Below are 20,116 nucleotides of genomic sequence, written 5' to 3'. Positions count from 1 at the left end.
TTTAGAACTTTAAATGTGTATTTGTGTCACTCCAAAAAGTTTGCGGACTAATTTAGACACTCTAGTTTTACTCAAGCACATAAACCACCTTTCTTATAATTAGCTTTCTCTCTCTCTGCACTCCTAAACCTTCTAAGCTCTGCTCTCTCTCTTCTGCACAAGGAGGATGTTGGAGCATAAAGTAAACATTTGAAACATGCACTAAAGACGAGTCGTGCACGTTGTTAAAATATGCAGCTGTGCATGGAGTACCAACACATCTGTCCACAGGTGACACGTCTCCTTCCTTCTTCAACCAGAATATTGTTCTCCTGTCCGTCACGTTCAGAGGATTCACTCTGTGTTGTTTAGACATGTCACATGTCGGTTTGGGCCTTTTGTAACTTAAAAAAACAAACAAAATCTTTCTTACTCCTCTGCTTCTTCTCACCTGTTTGTATTTCGGCCCTTACTCCCCCCCCCTCTCTCTCTCTCTCTCTCCTCCTCCTCTCACCTTTAAGTGTCTCATTAATAACTCTTCGCTCCTCCCTCCTCCCGGAGCGTTCATTACCGCGGCGGCTGCAACACCCACGCCACCATAATCAATCCAAATTAAAAACTTGAGACAGAAAGAGTCGCACGAGGACGGAGGGATTCGCTTTCCTCTTCGGAGGAGAAACGCCGGCTGTGGTTCTTTTCTTTTTTTTTCTTCCAGAGTTTGGATGTTGTTTGTTTTCATTTATTTCATCGCCCGGCACCTCAAAAGGAGGAAACAGTGATTTAAATTAATGCGGCGGGGGCGTGTTCTGTGTGTTAGGGTGGGTGTGTTGTGATGGAGAGGGTCAAATAACAAACAGAGGAAACACAGAGAACACACACACACACACACATACATGGACAGTGATGAAGTGGAGAGTGAGTCGGAGCCGGGTTGAGAAGAGTGATGAACACGGCGGCAGAGACAAGTGGAAACCTCCTGGGGATGTGTGTGAGGTGTGTGAGGTGTGTGTGTGTGTGCATGAAGGAAAACAAACATGTGCATGGCTGACATTTTGATTTCAAGCATCTCTCTCTGGGTGAGTGAAGGAAAGAGAAGCGCCAGGTGAAGGTTAAACTTTTCTTATTTAACCCTCTGTCCACTCTTTCTGGATCAGAGTAGATCATCCTACACGGTGTATAACATATCTTTGAGGTCCTGAATGTCAGGAAGGTTCTCAGTATACGAATGATGTGAGTTTGCATGTCAAAGATTACAAGTGTTTGTTCCAAACACCAACAGAATAAACATTGTTTTAAACGTGTGAAAGGTGTCGAAGAAAGAGGAGGACTTGCTCCCCCATTGTGAGATGAGAAAAACACATTAAACACTCATTAAAACACAATAAATACTATATTCTAATTCTGCCGAAGAATCCCCCGAAACGTGACGCACTGCCCCTTTAAATACTGAGACGAAAAGTCCCGACAACTTCCTGGTCGCTAATGTTGCATAGATAGCATCGATGTTTGAAGAATTTGTATTTATGTCAAGTGAGGGAGTAAAAGAGGTGGAGTGCATGAAAGAAAGTGTGTGTGTGTGTGTGTGTGTGTGTGTGTGTGTGTGAGCCAGACAGACGAGGCAAAAGAGGTGCTGGATGAATTATACATTATCCTTAAATGTAATGTGTGTGTGCATGTGTGTGTGTTTCTTCCAGGAAAAGACCGACTGAATGCAGTGTGTACACCTGTGTGTGTGTGTGTGTGTTCCTGCAGACAGATAATGTCTTGAAGCCCAGTCGTCTTTCTGACTGGCTCCCGCCCTCGGCATGCAGCCGGGGAGCCGGAGGGAGAGTTCCTGGAGGAGGCGGAGAGGAAGTGGGCCGACCTCGGGGCCGGCTGCAGGTTGAACCGCCGCCATCTTCGTCCTCTTCGTCCTCCTCATCAGCGTTTATCATCGAGTCAGAGCGTCGTCTCAGAGCCAAGTGCTGCAGTCTGCCTCTCTCTCTCTCTCTCTCTCTCGCGCTCTCGGTGTCTTTTTGTCTCTCTTATGTAATTAAGCAAATGTGGTTACAGTGAAATGACTCCCCGAGCTCCCGAAAATAGGAAGGAGGTGTTAATGGAGGAGCTGTGCATGAGCCGCGCGTGGAGAGGGCGCTGCAGGATGAACGCGTGGAGGAGGCGGAGCTCCTCGTCTCCTCGTCTTCCTCCCTCCGACCTCCATGGAGTCGAGCCCGAAGACGCCGTAAGCCCAACGCTAGTCGTGGCGCGGGCCTTGCCTCGCGGCGGCCGGCCGGCGGTTGGTTCCGGAAGCGGCCTGCGCGTGACAGCTCCGCGCCATTAAAAGCGTTGTAATTACAGCGTGCAGCAGGTCGATGTGGACGATAAACCTTCTGCAACATCTAACCCCCCCCCCTCCTCCTTCCACTGTCCATGTTCTGAGTCCTTGCTGAGAGGCATACCTCGCGTGTCCTTGCAGCTCTCGGGCCTCAGACCTTTTCATTTCCATCTCCCTCGCTGCCTTCTGGGTAGGAAGGACCTTGTTATCCGCCGAGGACGCCGCACACACACGAACAACATGGAGGCAGCGCGCCCGGATCCCCGCATCAACACATGATGAACTTCACCTCATCGGCGTGCATCAGGACCTCGACATGCCCCTGTGTGGAGGAGAGATGCGCATATTCGCTCCTTTCTATCGTTCTGTGAGTGAAAGGTTCAAATGCATCCTGAGAAGTCGTGTTTTTAAGGACTTCTCCACATTCCTGGTTTACCTGCCGCATCGCCGGCTTCAACCAAAACCTGGTGACGACCAGACGAGCACCATGAATAAAACATGTGACTTGGAACTGAGTTTGTGTGTTCGATCCATTTGTGGAGGTTGAGGGGGGACAGATCGATGTCCACCGGAGTGTCTGAGAGCACAGGGATCCTTTTGTGGGCTAAAAAACGCGTCTCTCTCTCTCCCTCTCTCTCTCTCTCTCTCTCCCTCTCTCTCTCTCTCTCCCTCACTCTCCCTCTCCCTCTCTCCCTCTCCCTCTCACTCTCTCTCTCTCTTTCTCTTTCTCGCTGCCTTTCATCTTTCATCCGGGCTCGGTCATATTGATCGAGCGAGCATCAAACCTGGCCACATGCCTTTTATTCTCCTCCCGCTGTATGGGAGCGAGGACTCGCACAGGTGTGTGTGTGTGTGTGTGTGTGTGTGCGTTGCTAAGCTACGACTTCAGGAGGCGGAGTCATCTCATATTCAGGGAGGAAAAAGGCCCGTGAAAGGGAGATTCATAATCTGGCAGCTCTCCATGAATGAGGACAGGTGATGCTGTGTCCACCTCCATTAACCCTTTCCATGGAGAATCACAAAATAAGTTTAAGAACAGAAAAACGATTTAAAAGCGTCTGTTTACATCTTCTCTCTTAAACTTTACTGCATGAAGCACCTTCAGAGCGTCTCCGCTCTGCTGGGCGAGGGCGGCGGCCATTGCTCTCAGCGCCTCTCGGATCTTCTTCAACCTGCAGAAGTCGACGTGTGAAATCTGACGGAAGGTCGTCGCCGCCTCCAGATGGGGACGGCGACGCGCGATCGACGCCACGAATCCGTCTTCGTCTTCATCGCGCTCAACTTGCACCAATGGCGTCGCTCCCTTAATCGCTCCCTTATTGGAGGATTGATAATAATTAGACCCGCCTGATGGGAAGTTAATACCCGTCAGCGGAGCGCCAGACAACAGAATAACAAAGACGGAGCGCCGCTCGCCGTTTATTCCCCCGCTGGTGATTTGTTGGGAGGCTGACGGAGGGACCGCCGGCTGGCCTCAATCTGTCTCCGGGAGAAGATTTGGGTATTAAATACTTTTAGAGAGAGCGTCATCTCTCCGGGGAGCGGCGCCGTAACAATGTGTACTATTTAAAAGCTTCTTTTTTTACAGTCGTTCACATTTACACTTAGAGCTGTCAAGAGAAGGGGCTATTAATGTGTCTATTCTCTCAATATTCATTTTAATAACCTACTTACACAAAGTTTTTAAGAGTTTCTCCAGCTTCAAGTCACCTGTCATCGCTTTGAATGTGTCAAACAGGCAAAATATTCGCAATTAAGGCTTTTAAAACCGTCTTGGCGTGGCATCGGGACTCAGTGTAAGTCATCGGTTTCTTGGATTAGGCTCCGCCCATCACAGATGCTCCATTGATTTAGTCCTGCAGCCCCTCCAGAAGTGATTCATGTGATTTCACTTAATAACCTGCGACATGAACGAATGGCTGTTTTTAATGCCTTTAATATTCGATTGAGTTTAATTAAACACATTGAAAGGTCAAAGGTCAACACAAAGATGCTCCTGATACTGTTGTTTTGGGGGGTTTGATTGATGAGATGTTCAAATACTTTTTTTTCTTTCCTCCTCATTGAACAGAGGAAACAACAAAAGGGTAAAAGTCTGTAATTGAAGGCGACGCTCGGCGACTGATGTCCCAATGTTCCTCTTGTGGGGCGTACTGTACCTTTAAGGCCGCTCGCCCAGAACCAGACACAGGACCTCCTGTGAGGAGGCGAGTCGTTTCATTAGGAGCTCGATGAACCGCAGCCGGGTGGAATCACACCAACGATCCGAGGATGAAGAGCATGAAGATCGTCCTCTTCGCTCTTCTTCCCAGAGCCTTCATCTTCCTGTGACCTTGATTCCCAGCAGGTCGTTGAAGGTCAATCTCTCGGGTATCGTTGTGTCGGCCTGCAGATGAACTGTTGTTGAACTGCGTGAGAACAGATCGCTGTGACTCTGCTGTGAGCACCGTGTTCCCTCAAAGGGCGGACGATGCTAATTATATACATGTGTGTGTGTGTGTGTGCGAGTGTGTGTGTGTGTGAGTGTGTGAGTGTGTGTGTGTGTGAGAGCGATGGCTGGTTCACCTTCCGACTGAAAGGAGAAAAGAAGAAAAACAGCTGGCTTTGACAACACTGTCAAAGGTCATTCTATCCATCCATCCATCTATCTATCTATCTATCTATCCATCCATCCATCCATCTATCTATCTATCTATCTATCTATCTATCTATCTATCTATCTATCTATCTATCTATCTATCTATCTGTCTGTCTGTCTGTCTGTCTGTCTGTCTGTCTGTCTGTCTGTCTGTCTGTCTGTCTGTCTGTCTGTCTGTCTGTCTGTCTGTCTGTCTATCTATCTATCTATCTATCCATCCATCTCTCTGTTCTCTAACACGTGCTCTTAAAATCTGTCTGTTTCCATTAGTTCATCATTCATGGGATGACGGGGTGGTTCATGTTGGGTAAAAGGCCTGAACACACACACACACACACACACAGAGGTCGAGGCTGACAGTTTTACCGCCTTGTGTACAAACAGCGCTCCGGCGCTCCGGCGACCTCGAGAGCCGCTCCTCATTGTGATGTTTTTGTCCTCGCTGCCTCTGTTTCTCACATTACCCAGCAGCCCCGGCGGTTCTTCTATCTGCTCCCCTTAAAAGGGGGATGAAAGAAGAAGTTTACAGTAAAAGAGAAGAGATGATGGTGAAGGAATACACAAAAATAATAATAGATTTATAAAAAAATTAGAAAGAAAATGGTCCTATTATTATAATCAAAGCCTCTGAGTGCCGAGGCGACTTCTCATCACACAGATCACTCAACGCCGTTTGACCCCCGTGACCCCGTGACCCCTGTGACCCCTGTTTGTCGTCCTCCTGGAGGTAAAGTGCAGCTCTGATTTTATTCCCACACGACAGACGCCGCTCTCAAAATCTTGTGTCAGAGAGCAGGGGATTGGCCCGCGGTGACGTCATCACCTGATGGATGCATCCTCATCCCTCCTCATCCTCCTCCTCCTCCTCTTCTTCTTCCAGGCAGCCGGCCAGGCAGCATGAGCTCATGTGTCCTTGGGAAGGGGGGAGGGGCATCTTTCATTCCTAAGTAGCCCCTTGACAAATGAAATGGGACTGAGACACTTTTTATAACAACCCTTGAGAGGATCAGAGGAGCTCTGTGAGGCAGCGTTTACATTTCCGAGTCCCAATGAAACTGAAATAAAGCTGCAATTCAAGAAAATATCAACAACATATATATTTGTTTGAATAATTTCTGAAAAACATCTCGATTAAATAATAACATTTGACTTGTACATGTCGTATCTGCATTGTGAGGTACTCCGTCAACACAATGCACATGTTGACGAGTCCATCAGTCTATTAATACATGCTGAATCACCTCGTTTGATTTTAAAAAGTGTGAAAACGTGTCCGTTTTTAGGAATATGACATAAATTTGATTAAGTGAGTCAACGCTGCAGAAGAGAGGAACCTTCTCTCTTCATTTGCAGACTGTTCTGCTCTTTTCAGATATTCCTCTGCTCATTTAAACACTTGTTGACCTTGATAATAGAGAGAAATCGAATGATGAATTAATAATGTCCCCCCAGCCTCCAAATAGATGAATCAATTTAAAAAGAAGCACTGTTGTTAATACAACAATGCCTGGCTATTAATCTGCTCAAACACCATCTCGGTAATACATTCTTTAAGCTAATATAATCAGTTATCCATCTGAATGAGTTCTCACCACGATATATTGTAGAACACTGCCCTCTGGTGGTGGAAGATGTATACTACACCAGATTAAAATAAATACATATTTCAGGTAAAATACATCCACGAAACCATCAATATGACACAAAGCGCACCAGTAACTGGTTATACTAAAAAAATAATAGCTGGAGTTTACTTTATTATAATTTATGCAGCAATAAATACAGTAAATATTAAAACAATGCAAAGCTCTCAAATGGAGGGGATTAGCTGGGTGATGAAATACTGGCACCTAGTGGCCAAATTAAATATGACAAGCGGTTAAGTGTAAAGTTTTGTGATGCATAAACAGTGGAGGTAGCAAAACAATGGAAATACTCAAATAAAAAGTACCCAAAAACAAGTAAAACACTGAAGTAATAATACTTACTTTGCACTAATGCAGTCAATATAAAGTTTAACTTATAAAAACGTGTCTAACTGTCGTAGGTTTGCATATATGGTTCATAGTCACGACCAACACTATTATGTTTAAAATCAAAGTTACACAAATGTTGATATATTTTAATAAAGTTTGCCTATAAATATTTTTTAGGCTGACACCGAGCCGCCGCCCTCACACATTCCTCTTATTATCCCAATAACCCGCCAACAGCTGCTGATGCGCTTGTTTTCAGGTGGATATGAAGGAGCCCTTCATCTCTTTACAGTCTTAATTTGGAGATAACGACTCCCGATGATCGCGAGGCCGCAGGTCATCGCCGCCATCTGCTCTCCACGCTCCGCCGTGACCGATGAAGCGTCCGTCTGGTTAGTCTGAGTGAGACGTCGGATTTGAGCGCCGCATTATACGCGTAATAACGGTTTAAGGCGACAATCCATCACCGCCGGCCGCGCCACGTCAGACGAGCCGCGAGCCGGGCGCCGGTTCTTCACCGAGAGAGAGATCACAAATAACCGGTCATCAATAAGCAAGAGATGAGAGCTGGATGATTTATTGCCTTCGTACAATGGACATGATTGGGATGCAGGGTGGAGGAGGATGGAGGAAGAAGGATGGAGGAAGAAGGACGGAGGATGGAGGAAGGAGTAACAAGGATGAAGGATGGAAGAAGGAGGATGGAGGAAGAAGGATGGAGGATGGAGGATGAAGGAAGGAGGATGGAGGATGGAGGAAGTAGGATGGAGGATGGAGAATGGAGGATGAGGGAGGAAGGAGGATGGAGGAAGTAGGATGGAGGATGGAGGAAGGAGGATGGAAAATGGAGGATGAGGGAGGAAGGAGGATGGAGGATGCAGGAAGGAGGATGGAGGAAGTAGGATGGAGGATGGAGGAAGGAGGATGGAAAATGGAGGATGAGGGAGGAAGGAGGATGGAGGATGCAGGAAGGAGGATGGAGGATGGAGGATGAGGGAGGATGGAGGATGGAGGAAAAAAATAAATAAATACAAAATATAAAATATAAATATAAAATAAATATAATATAAATATAAAATATAAGTATAAAATAAAAATATAAAATATAAAATATAAATATAAAATATATATTTATATTTAGAGTGACAGAGGGGGGGGGGGGTTGCTCTGTCACTCTCTCGTTGCATTCTGGGTAAGGTGGAGCTCCGCGGAGGGTCCATTTCCCTTTTCTTGAGGATGAGTGATAAAGGATTGTTTGACTCCTTTCCTCGCCCTCGTTTCACCTCCTTCTTCCACTTCAGTCGATACTTCCTTCTTCCTTTCCTTGAATCTGTCTTTCCCCCTTTTTCTTTTCATCGTCCACTTCTGTCATTAAATCCTCGTTCAAGCTTCCTTTTCTGGCGTCCTTACTCCCTCTCTCCTTCACCTTCTCCTAAATCATCCTCTCTTTGACACACTTTCAATTACTCCTCCCCTCCCACCCTCCTCTCCTCACTCCTTCATGCACCAGGATGAATGCTTTTCAGGGCCTTTTCCTCCTCTCCTCCTCTCCTCCTCTCCCCTCATCCACCTTTCCTCACTCCTTCATGCACCACGATGAACGTCTTTCAGGGCCGTTTCCTTCGCTTCCTCCTCCCCTCCCACCCTCCTTTCCTCACTCCTTCATGCACCCCGATGACCGTCTTTCAGAGCCTTTTCCTCCCCTTCAACCCCCCTTTCCTCTCTCCTCACCCCTCCCCTCCTCCGCCCTCGTGTCACTTGGACTCCCTTGCAGATCACGGCCTCTCCTCCTCCTCCTCTGCTCCTCTGACTTCTGTGATTCTGTTCCCTCTCCCCCTCTCCTCCTGAGTAATTGAAGTAATTCCCCACCTTGGCGATGATGAATGTGTCCCACTCTCCCGCCATGCCCTTCTACTTTAGCCGGCCTAATTAAAGAAAACATTCCATGATTGCCTATTTTTCCTGGAGCGTGACAACCTATTATTCTCCCCAGCACCTGATTAGAGAGTTATTATGCTTAGATTTAGATTGATTTAACCGGGCAGCCTAATAAAAGACTACTTGGGGTTTGATTTAAAGTGTGTGTGTGTGTGTGTGTGTGGGGGGGGGGATTGCAGTTTCTTTTTGGAGCCGGTCACGGTGTGTAATCCTTATTACTGGTTCACGATATGAGCCGAGTTCTCCAAAATTGAATTAGAAAATTAGAAAGGTCGCCCGGCGTCCAACAGGTGACATTTTGGGACGTTCTTGCCGCGATGGAGCCGTCAGGCGGGCGGCGGCGGCGCTCGGGAACCACAGATTTTGTCCGGCGTGATGAATCGCATCCATCAGAAAGTGACATATTTCTATCAAAGCAAGATTAATCTCTCCATCAGCACGCGGCGCCGCGGCGCTCATAATAATCCCGGAGAATTGGATGCAAAATGGGTGAATTGAGCGGTTTGCGTCCGTCGGCGTCTCGGCGAGCGGCGAGCGGCGAGGACGCAGCTCGAGGGTCCTTACTGAAGGAAACCAGCCAGGTTTGGGCCTTGTGAGCTAGTAGATTATTTTAATTTAAATAGATGTTTTACTGTTTTTAAAAGACAGAATATAATTTTTTTTGCCGAAACTAATGCAAAATCATAATTTATTCGACGTTGCAACATCTGACCCTCTCGTACGGATTATCCAAAGGTCAAAGGTCGGTGACAGCAGGCAGTTTAAAAGCTTTAAGTAGTATTTCAGAACATAATCTTGCAGTTAAAAGCATCTTTAGATCTTTATTATTTATTTTAATTGCAGTGCACAATCGCTCGGCCTTCTGAGTTAGTAGATTATTTTAATTTAAATTAATTTATCTGATGATTTTAATTCAAACGGATATTTTACTGTTTTTAAAAGGCGGAACATATATTTTTTTCTTTCTGAGGGTATTTAAATGTTTTTTTTTAGAAATGTGTGAATGATGCTTTTAATAGATGCTTTTAATTGAAACTGATATTTTACTGTTTTTAAAAGGCGGAATATCATTTTATTTTTACCGAATCTAAACCAAATCAGCATTTTTTGACGCCGAAGACATTTGTTCCTCTATGAATCATGCAAAGGTCAAAGGTCAGCACCATTAAGCAGTTTTAAAGCTTTCAGTTGCGTCTCAGAGCATTCTCTATAGCATCTTTTATCCCGTGAATGCAAAAGGTGACATTTTACTGAACATATTGGACTACCTGCTGTAGCCCCTCCCCCCCCCCTCCCTCTCCCCTCCCCCCCTTAAAAAAAGCTGAGTGATGGCTGGCCCTCTCCGCGGCCTCGCTCACATCTAGTTAGCATAACGGCACTCACTGACGCGGCTGAGCAGCGTCTTGATAAATGGCGCGATTAGAGGTAAAAATGAACAATTTGACTCGCCGTGGGGGGGAGGGGGGAGGTGGGGGGGGGGGGCACGCCACGATAACGCACGGCGGCGTCGCCGCGCGCTCGCTGTCAGACCGGCGACTCGAGTCCATCCCTCACGCTGGGATCCGGCGGTGTCACGGGGAGCTCCGCGTGCGTCGTGCTCCCTGTCGGGGTGACCGGCAGTCACTTCTTCACTGTCGGCGTGAGCGATGGCGCCGGACGGCGGCGCCGCTCATAACGCCGCCGACGGACGGACGCGTGGATGGATGGATGTTTTAAACGGATTAGGTGCGTTTGAAATGCATCAAACTAATCCATTGATTAGTTTTTGAGTTACTGTTGGACAATCTAGACGAGTGTTTCATCCACTCGGGTGTCGGTGGAGTTTAAGGTGGAGGTCAAAGGTCAGACACCCACTCAGAGGGAGGTTAGAGGTCACACAGGAGGCTTACGGCGTAGAGGTTTGAGATTTTAGTGCATCTCGAAACCATTTTACACTCACGAGGTAACATGTCAATTAATAGTTATTAATGTTAATTAATTAGATGCAATCAGTTGAAATTAGTGGAGGAAAAAAATCTGTATTTCTCTCAAATCTCACACATCCAAAGTACCGATAGTTCTTCACATTTTCACTTGAATAAATATTGAATATAAACTATAAAACGAACACATGGCCCAGATGGAGCTGCAGCTGCTGCCCTTCTTTCCTCTGACCTTCTCTCAGGTGCTGCAGCTCAACCACCTGGCTCGCGTTGCCTCTCTCGTCCTCCTCAGATCTCTCATATTTTTATATATTATACATTATAAATCTTTACCGACGTGTTCTTGGATCGTCGTGGTGGATTCACTCCCGTAAACGTGCATTTAAATAGACGATAATACTGAATTACTGTGTGTGCGTCCCGCCTCGCCGTCTGTGGGTTTTGTGGCTTGGGTTGCCAGTTATGTGAAGAAGAAAAAAAAAAGGAAAAAAAACCCATTCACAGTTTATTTGTTACATTGGTTATTAAAGCCGTCTGGCAACCGAACGAATGGGGAGAAAATAGTGTGCAGATAGATCCTCTGTGTGTCCAGTGAAGCGGCAAATATAGACCTGAAGTGGTGGAGCATGAGTGGAGTGAGATGTGGAGGGGGAGGGGGGGGGGAGGCGAGGAGAGAGGGAGCAAGGAGAGAGGGGAAGGAAATAAAAAGATGAATGGGATGGAGGGAGAGCAGCGAGGCGATTCAGTGTGTTCTACATCATGCATTAAAACACACACAGGACGCACAACATCGGACACACACATCAAAATACATGTACAACAAGAGATATGGAAATACAAGCTGGATTACATGTGAGTTTAAGGGCGATAATAAGCGATTTAAAGTGAAATACTTTGAGAGAACAAGGGAGGAAGGTGGGAGGAAAGGAGAGGAGTGAAGGAAAGGATGGTGCAGGTTGAAGTGGGAGGAAGGAAGGAGACCCTAACCCTCCACTAGTTGGATTAAATGTGAGTTTAAGGGCGATAATAAGCGATTTAACCTGGATTTAAGGTCCAGGAAGCTCCATGCGGCAATGAAATACGTTGAGAGTACCACAGAGCAAGGTGGGAGGAAAGGAAAGGAGTGAAGGAAAGGATGGTGCTGGTTGAAGTGGGAGGAAGGAGATATGAGAAGGGTGTAAAGAAGGAGGGAGAGAAGAATTAAAAGGGCAGAGAGAGAGTATAGATATTAAACTAAATGATATAAAATCATACATATATATATATATATATATATATATACGCACGATGTTTATCAAGTCGAGGATGAATGAGATGTTTGCGGCAGCCGGCTGGCCGATAAAGCTAAACATTAAAAATCAGGAGATGATTTCTTTTAAAGGATTAATCGTCCTCTGAAGTCACTGATGATCACTCACTGAAGTCTTCATTATTCCAATTAATGGCCCCTCTGCTACTTGACCCGACCGTCAGAATTAGTGGCGAGGAACCTTTAAGTCAGATGGATGAACTGCCACGGCCTCGCCGGCTAATTGGCAGCCACAATCAAGAGCGAATATGTATCAGAGGAGAAGAAGAAGAAGAAGAGGAAGAGGAGGGCTGAATGTATTAGCGGAATAAGAGAAGAAGAAGAGAAATGAGGCTTCAGTCGACGCGGCAGCACCAACTGTCGGGGTGTCGGTGGCGGGGGGAGGGATGGTGATTGGGAGGGAGAGACGGGAGGAGCAAGTATTCATAAATCACAGCCAGCAAAGCTAATGTTTTCTAGGAGTTGAGCAGAGTTTTTTTGAGTGTCGTATACATCTCCGAGTTGGAGAGTCATTACGTGGAAAGCTGCACTTTTGTCGTACATGAATAAACAAAGAAGAAGAATCGACCGCCGCGCGAAGAGAATAAATAAGAGGAGGAGAGAGAGAGAGGAGAACAGGTGCCTGTGTTTATTTATCGATTCCTTCCTCCTGCATACGGATGAGATGACATGTGAGGGACCTGCAGAGGTCGATGCTGTGTGTGTGTGTGTGTGGGCGGTGCGTTCAGGGCCCTCGGGGGAGATGAAGAGGGCCCAGGTGAGTCGTGAGTCGTGCTTGTCCCCCCCCCCCCGCTAAAGCAAACGTAACCGATGGCCTCTCCGTGTCCGCCCATCGATTTCCCCGAGCGAGAGAGAGGGGAGGATTACAAAAAAGTGGCGGCGCACTCTCCCGCCTCATGCATCAGGCGAGTCGGGCATAAAATAGTCCGTTTGGATGGGTGATCATGAACGGGGGGGGGGGGGGGGGGGGAGGAGGAGGAGGAGGAGGAGTTCACCGGAGCTCAATGGATGCCCGGACCCCACCTAGGCGTAATTCATGGTAATCACATCCCCTGAAACGTAAGAGAAGCGTGTTTACGCTGCATGTGATTGAGGTGTGTGTGTGTGTGTGTGTGCGTGTGTGTGTGTGTGCGTGTGTGTGTGTGTGTGTGTGTCACCTCGGGCTGATGGGAAAAGGTGATTCACCCGAGGTAGTTTCTGTCTCGATCACGTTAGTGTCACTGCACTGTTTTTAAACCCCTCATTGAGTTAATTATTTAAAGGGACATGCACGCTATAATTCCTCAGGAGTGAGATATATATATATATAAAATATATAATATATATTAATATATAAAGAGACAATTCACTCTTGTGTGTTTTTGTCTTTTGGATTGCGGAGGTTTAAGGTTTTTTTAAATACATATTTCTTAATTCAATGGATGACCCGTGACACCCAAACAAATGGCCGACTTGTAGTGCTCCCCCCCCCCACCCCCTCCAGCTAGTTAAGATCATTTACATCCTGGCCATCAAGAGTTTGAGATGGCTCATTAGCCTCCAGCATGTAGATAAAGCTTCAAATTGACAAGCGCAAAGTATGGGCTGCTCTTTCAATTTGGGGAGGAGGAGGAGGAGGAGGAGGGGGGGGGGGTGAGGCCCGGTGGATTGATGCCCCTACATCCTCTTGGCTCTGCATTTTTAAAGTCCCCGTGGCTCAGGGCCGGTTGTTCCTCGGCCAGCCGGTTTCAGGCATCGGGCCGAACGCTCCTAACTCCTAACTCCTAAGCCCCCTCCCTCCTTTTTTATTAGTTTATTATTTAATTAAACCACAGCCACTGTTTCTAAAAACCTTTTGCTGCAGATTAACGTAACAAAACGTATATTAATGAATGTTTTTCGGGGGCTTTTAAAAATGCTTTTCTGGCGTGGCGCACGCCATCTTGGTGCAGCTGCCCGGCGCCGTTGAACCCGCGCCAGGGAAGTGGCGATGTAATTCCGTTATCTCTTTGCTTAGTCGTTTACGCAAATTAATTTGAACAATTAGCCCTCTGCCGGCCTCCATGAATCATGCACGAGGAGCTGCCAACCCAAAAATTAATACTCACAAGATTTCCCATTTCAAAAATGAAATCGCTCCCATTACGAGAGTAAAATGTTACACCTGCTCGGGTACAGACGAAGGGACTATATACTGTAAATATATATATATATATATATATATATATTACTCAGATCCTTGAATGCATCTTAAAATCCCAGAATAGATGCACTACTACCTGAGAATTATGCTTTTTATTCACCTCTGTGATACGTTGAGCTTTACTTTATATATATATGTATTTATATATATATATATATTTATATATATACATACATATATATTAGGAAAATTAATTCTCTCAAAAATCAAATTCATTCAGGTTTAAAAAAATAATAATATAATTTAAAACAAAATACTACATTCTATTAATGTGAAATCCTGCAAATATAAAAAAATGTTAAATACAAAAAAATCAATCCAGGCACTGCTCACTGCCAACGTCTCCACTGCCTCTCAGATTATTTCACATGTAGTGAATAAATTATAATTAATATGTGAGTGAGATGCTGCTCCACCTTCTGGTGGGTGCGTTCCCCTGAACGGCCAGCAGGGGGCGGCTGCCCTCTACTCGTGAGCTGCTGCTGTCTCTCCACTCGGATCCCGTCCTGGCTGCAGCAGAAGCAGGCCTTTTCTTCTTGGACATGGAGAGCCACCGTGTGTGAGTGTGTGTGTGTGTGTGTGTGTGTGTGTGTGTGTGAGTGTGTCATTAATGGCTGCCTTTCAAGCTGTCAGCCCTAATGAGCTGATTGCAAACGGAAATTGAGGTTTGAAATGTAACCGAATGAGCAGATTCTTGCTTTCACTGAAAGGATGGATGAGTGTGTGTGTGAGTGAGTGTGTGTGTGTGAGTGTGTGTGTGTGTGTTTGGGTGGACAGGAGGCCGGGCTAGACGACACCCCGGCATCCTCCTCGGCATTATCTTTAAACACCGGCTAACCGCATTTAAAAAAGCAGGAGGCCATTAAGCAACAATAAGTGGGATCCATACGATCTGCTCAGTAATGACATGTAATTTTGTGACAGTTATGTGTTTTTACGCAAATGTATAGGACGCCGCCGCTGCCCCGTAAGTGCCCGCTAACTCAATTGCGCTCGTGTTGTTTCTTCGTCTGCGTGTTTAATGTCCATTAAGAGTTGAGACCCGGTGCCTGAGGAATGTGATGGTGTCCTGTGGCCCCGCCCCCCAGCTCGTTACAGACTTTTAAAAGGACGATTTACTCAGAAACCTCGACTCGTTAATTGCATCATCAATTACACAACATCCGCTTCACTTTTTTCTTTTTAAGGGTCATTCGGTTAATAATTCAGTGGATCCTTGAGGTGGGATCGACGACGTGAGTTCAAATGTGTAAAACGAGTTCAGGTGGCATGAAAACGATCAAATGCACAACAAGATTCAGCGTCAGAGACTAACTTCAGAGACGGGGACGCACTAAATACAGATATGAGGTTTAAAGTTTCTTCATTGGAGCTTTTTATAGACATTTCTGGTGAAAATATTGAAGAAACAACTGCAGAATCTGACTATTAAAGTGATGTCAACCCTCAGATCTGATCTGGGATCAGCCGAGAAGGCGTTCATGAAGAATAGAAAATCCTGAATCATCAGTTCAACGTTATCCAGTTATTTAATGACGATGTTTCACCGCCAGCTTCACGAGGTTAAAGGAGGATTTCGGGTGAATTATTCATAAAAATATAATATAATAAATGCCTTTCCGTCTTTCCAGGAACCGAACCGTCACCGACGAGAACGCGCAGATTCATTCACGGGAAACTTTGATTTAATTGCGTTCTTCATGAACTATTAAAACACATCTCCAAAGAACTGGAGTTTAAAGTTCATCCAAACTTCTGGATGTGCACAAAAAACCACAACCTGGGAATAAAGACCAGGAACACAGTGACATCCAGGTAGCTGTGACATCATCATCATCATCATCATCTCAGCATCAACACACACACCACGGCTCTTCTCATTGGCTGTAATCACCTTAATGCACAAAGCTGATGAAGTTTTCAAGGCGCTCCGTGTGTGTGTGTGTGTGTTTTCGTAATGGCGCTGTCATAACCGCTCTGCTCCGTCTGGGCCTAAGTGAATCTGAGGCGCCATCTTTTAAACGAGGCTAACAAATGAACACGTCCCCCCCCCCCGACCCCCCCCCCCCCATCAAACGGGTCCTGACAGTGATGCATGGGCTTCCAGATGAGCTCTGAAAAACTGATGGATCTGCGACGGTACGAGCGCTTAGATAAACTAATGCATGTAATTATGTTTTCCATTCCCTCTCCATTGCGAGGCATCTTATTACAATATCATTAGTTCAAATGGTCGGCGAAAATAAATGATATAGTTTGCAAATTTCTTCCTCTCTCCGTCTTTCTCTTTTTTCTTCCCGGTGGCCGTGCGGGGTAATTACTGGAAGTTGATTTCTTTTGACTGGAAATCTTAAACAAAACAATTCAATTTGTTTTGCTTCTCGGGCGAAGAGGCGTCACCGGGCGAGCGTTCGGTAATCGTTGGAAGTCTCGCTCGCCGTCGGAGGCCGAGGAGACGACCCCCGCGTCCGGGTGGCATTTAAAGATTTATCGGGCCCGTTTTTGTTATAATTGATTCCAGTTCTTATCGGCCGCTCCGCTCCCGTCTGGCCGGCGGAGAAACGAAACAACAACAACAAAATCACAGAGTTCGTGAAGTGAAATGAAGAAGTGGAACGTTGACGCGTGCAGCTTTGAGGCAATCATTGGAGATTGCCCGTGTAACTGATCGGGGGAACACGTCGTTCATTACATTCTGCTGTTGGCTGATCAATGAATCGGGTCCTGGAGGCGGGCCGGGGGTCCGATCCCCGCTCGTCCAGGTTGGGTTCAGCTCCCTGAACCATGTTGCACATCAGAGAGTTTCTTTTATTTTGAGGATGAATTCATGCACAGGAACAGGTTTGGACCTTTGAGTTATGCTGCAGCTGTAGAAGTGTGTGTGTGTAAGTGTGTGTGGGTGCATATAGCATCTCTGATTAGCTGTCTCCCTCTCTCACTCTAATAAATACCCTCTCTCTCTTCTTGTTGGAGTGGGCCATGCAACAGCTGTGAGGTGTGTGTGTGTGTGACTGTGTGTGTACTTGTTAGTCCGGGGCCGTGTGTGTTTAAACATGCATATTGCTCCTCTCCGAGTGTGTGTGACGTTCTTCAGCCGTGTGTGTGTGTGTGTGTGTGTTTTCCCTCCGCATCTCGCTCGGTGTGTGATGTTGTGGAGGAGCTCATGTCGGGAGCCGCGGTGGAGCTCATTAGAGGTTGGCGCCGGGGGAGCTCGGCCCCCGGCTCCCAGCGCTCCTCTCCGGGCCGCCGCCTGGCCGGGCCCCTCGGCCACCGCGGCCCTTCATCTGCACACATCACTCTGAAGGCTCGTGCACGCCGCAGCGGCGGCTCCACGCTGTCATACGCCGGGCGCCGGGCGCACTTCACACCGGCTTGTAGTGCGGCTGCTGGTTCCTGTGCAGCGCTGCAGAGGAACATACGGATGAATATCTATGAATCTGGCAATTATTTCTGTTGAATCATGTATTTATTTTGTTCAGTATTTTCTAAAAGCTCAAGGTGACCTCTTAGAATCTCCTTTTACAGTTAAAACCCCCCAAAATGTATTCATTTTGTCAATTATTTACTAAGAACTCAATGTGACCTCTTAAAATGCCATTTTACAGTTAAAAAAAATTATGTTTATTTTGTCAAGCATTTTCTAAAAGCTCAAAATGACCTCTTAAAATGTACATTTAGAGTCCAAACCCCCTAAAATGTATTAATTTTATTAATTATTTTCTACAAGCTCAAAATGACCTCTTAAAATGTACATTTACAGTCCCAAACCCCCTAAATTAATTTATTTTATCAATTATTTTCTACAAGCTCAAAGTGACCTCTTAAAATGTACATTTAGAGTCCAAAACCCCCAAAATGTATTAATTTCATAAATTATTTTCTGCAAGCTCAAAGTGACCTCTTAAAATGTACATTTAGAGTAAATAAATAAATAAAATATGGAGCTGAAATCAGAGAAAATGTGTTTGACTCATCAGAATTGTTAGATTTGTCACTGGGTCTGAGATAATTAATTCATATTAATTAAAGCTTCAGCAATGAGGGGTTCGGCCAGCAGGAAATATTCTGCCTCAAACAGGAAGTAGTTCATGAAAGTCAGAGTGTCGCTTTTTTTTGTGTCATAAAAGGTCCATGACAGAATAATTCCCCCTCAGGACTGATTTAAAAAAAAGATAAGGAATCTAGCTGATTGCTGGAGAAACGTAAAAGTTATTTTCACACATTATTTTTTGTATCTTTTAATTTAATTTCGTGAATGCGACGGCTAAAAAGAACGCGAGGAGAATCGGGTCACGGCTCGGCTAAAAATAACCGGGAAAAAAAGAGCAAAACAAAAATGTGACGAACTGCACGGCGTGAAACACGGTCAGCCATGTTGATTCTCCCATGATGCACTGCACCCGTCACGTGATGTCGTGCGATCCCATTGGCTGTGACGAGCTCGATCAATTAGCGGATTAAAGCTACAGATGCAGCAGATTTTTAAATTCATATTCATATTCACATAAAAAGGGCCAATTGTCCTCGGATGAAAGTTTTCCAACTTTATGCCGACAAGACGATATATATTATTGATCGGAGCGTTGCATTGTGGTCCGTTTTGGATCATCCTGCAACTAAAGTTCCTCCAAATTTAGTTTCAAAACGTTGAATTAATAAACCGTGAATTACATTTCTTTAAATGAGCGTTTCTTTGGGGGAATTACGACATATTTGACTCTTTACGCTCTTTATTATAAGAAAACATAACAATAAAGCAAAGTGTTGCATCATGGACTGCACTGGAAGCTCTCTCTCTCTCTCTCTCTCTCTCTCTCTCTCTCTCTCTCTCTCCGTTTTTGACAAATGAGACTTTCATTGGACAATTATCGTTTTCGGGATCGCGAACGTGCGAACGGGATTTGTCACTGTCACTTTGTGTGTTTAAGGGCATATTAATCAAGTGATTAATTGCCAGATATTACCCAGTGAACATGGCCTGTGTTCACCATCCAAGTGCTACTCTGCCTCTGAGGCGATTGGTTAACGATGACGCTTTTTGGGTTTTTGTTTGTTTGCAGAGCGACAAATTCATTTGTTTTATGTTTAGCGGCACGTCTGGATTCATTCGGACTATTTTTTTTATATGGACGATGAAGACCGGCGGATGTTTTCATCTCCTGGACCCGGAGCGACAGCATTGTTTAATATTCTCTCTCTTCATGGAGATGATGGAGGTGGACTTTATTTTGGAGGGATTTAGGTATTCAAACATTCATTTATTTCCCAGTTTTCATGCAATTTAATGTGTTAAAGAAGATATTAAGGAGCTCAACAGCTGGACTATTAACATGATTATCCATCTCATGTTTTTATTTCTATGCTATCTGTTTTTAGATGTATTGGTCAACATAGATTCAGTTGTCAGTGTTAATTTCCCTCTTTTTTAGATATTTTAATTAGCATTTTTCAAGCTCAATCCGCAGTGAATACATGTTAAATGTCTCTCGCTGTTTCACCAAGTGATGGATAAAAAACAAAGTTAACATTTCCTTTTTTTAGAATAAAATCCGGCTCCTTCACTCAAACACACCACATCATATTCATTTGTAAAAAGCAGCATATTTTAAATGAATTGTCGAAGCTCCTCCTGAAGCCGCCGACACGTCCACACGGGTCTTATTTAATAATGAGAATTAAAACCCAGCGTACCGGGAAGAAGAAGAAGAAGAAGAAGAAGAAAAGTGCATTAATTAACACACAAACACTTTTTATTTGTAGTTTTCGGTTGTTTGGTTTGATGTAAAAAAATAAATAAAAATGCACCAGTGCTTTAATTATACACTAGAGGGAGCTAAGCTAATGTATGATGTGAGCGT

Source organism: Pseudoliparis swirei, chromosome 14, assembly GCF_029220125.1.
Source record: "Pseudoliparis swirei isolate HS2019 ecotype Mariana Trench chromosome 14, NWPU_hadal_v1, whole genome shotgun sequence".
Classification (NCBI taxonomy): Eukaryota; Metazoa; Chordata; class Actinopteri; order Perciformes; family Liparidae; genus Pseudoliparis; species Pseudoliparis swirei.
This window is presented reverse-complemented; position numbering follows the sequence as displayed.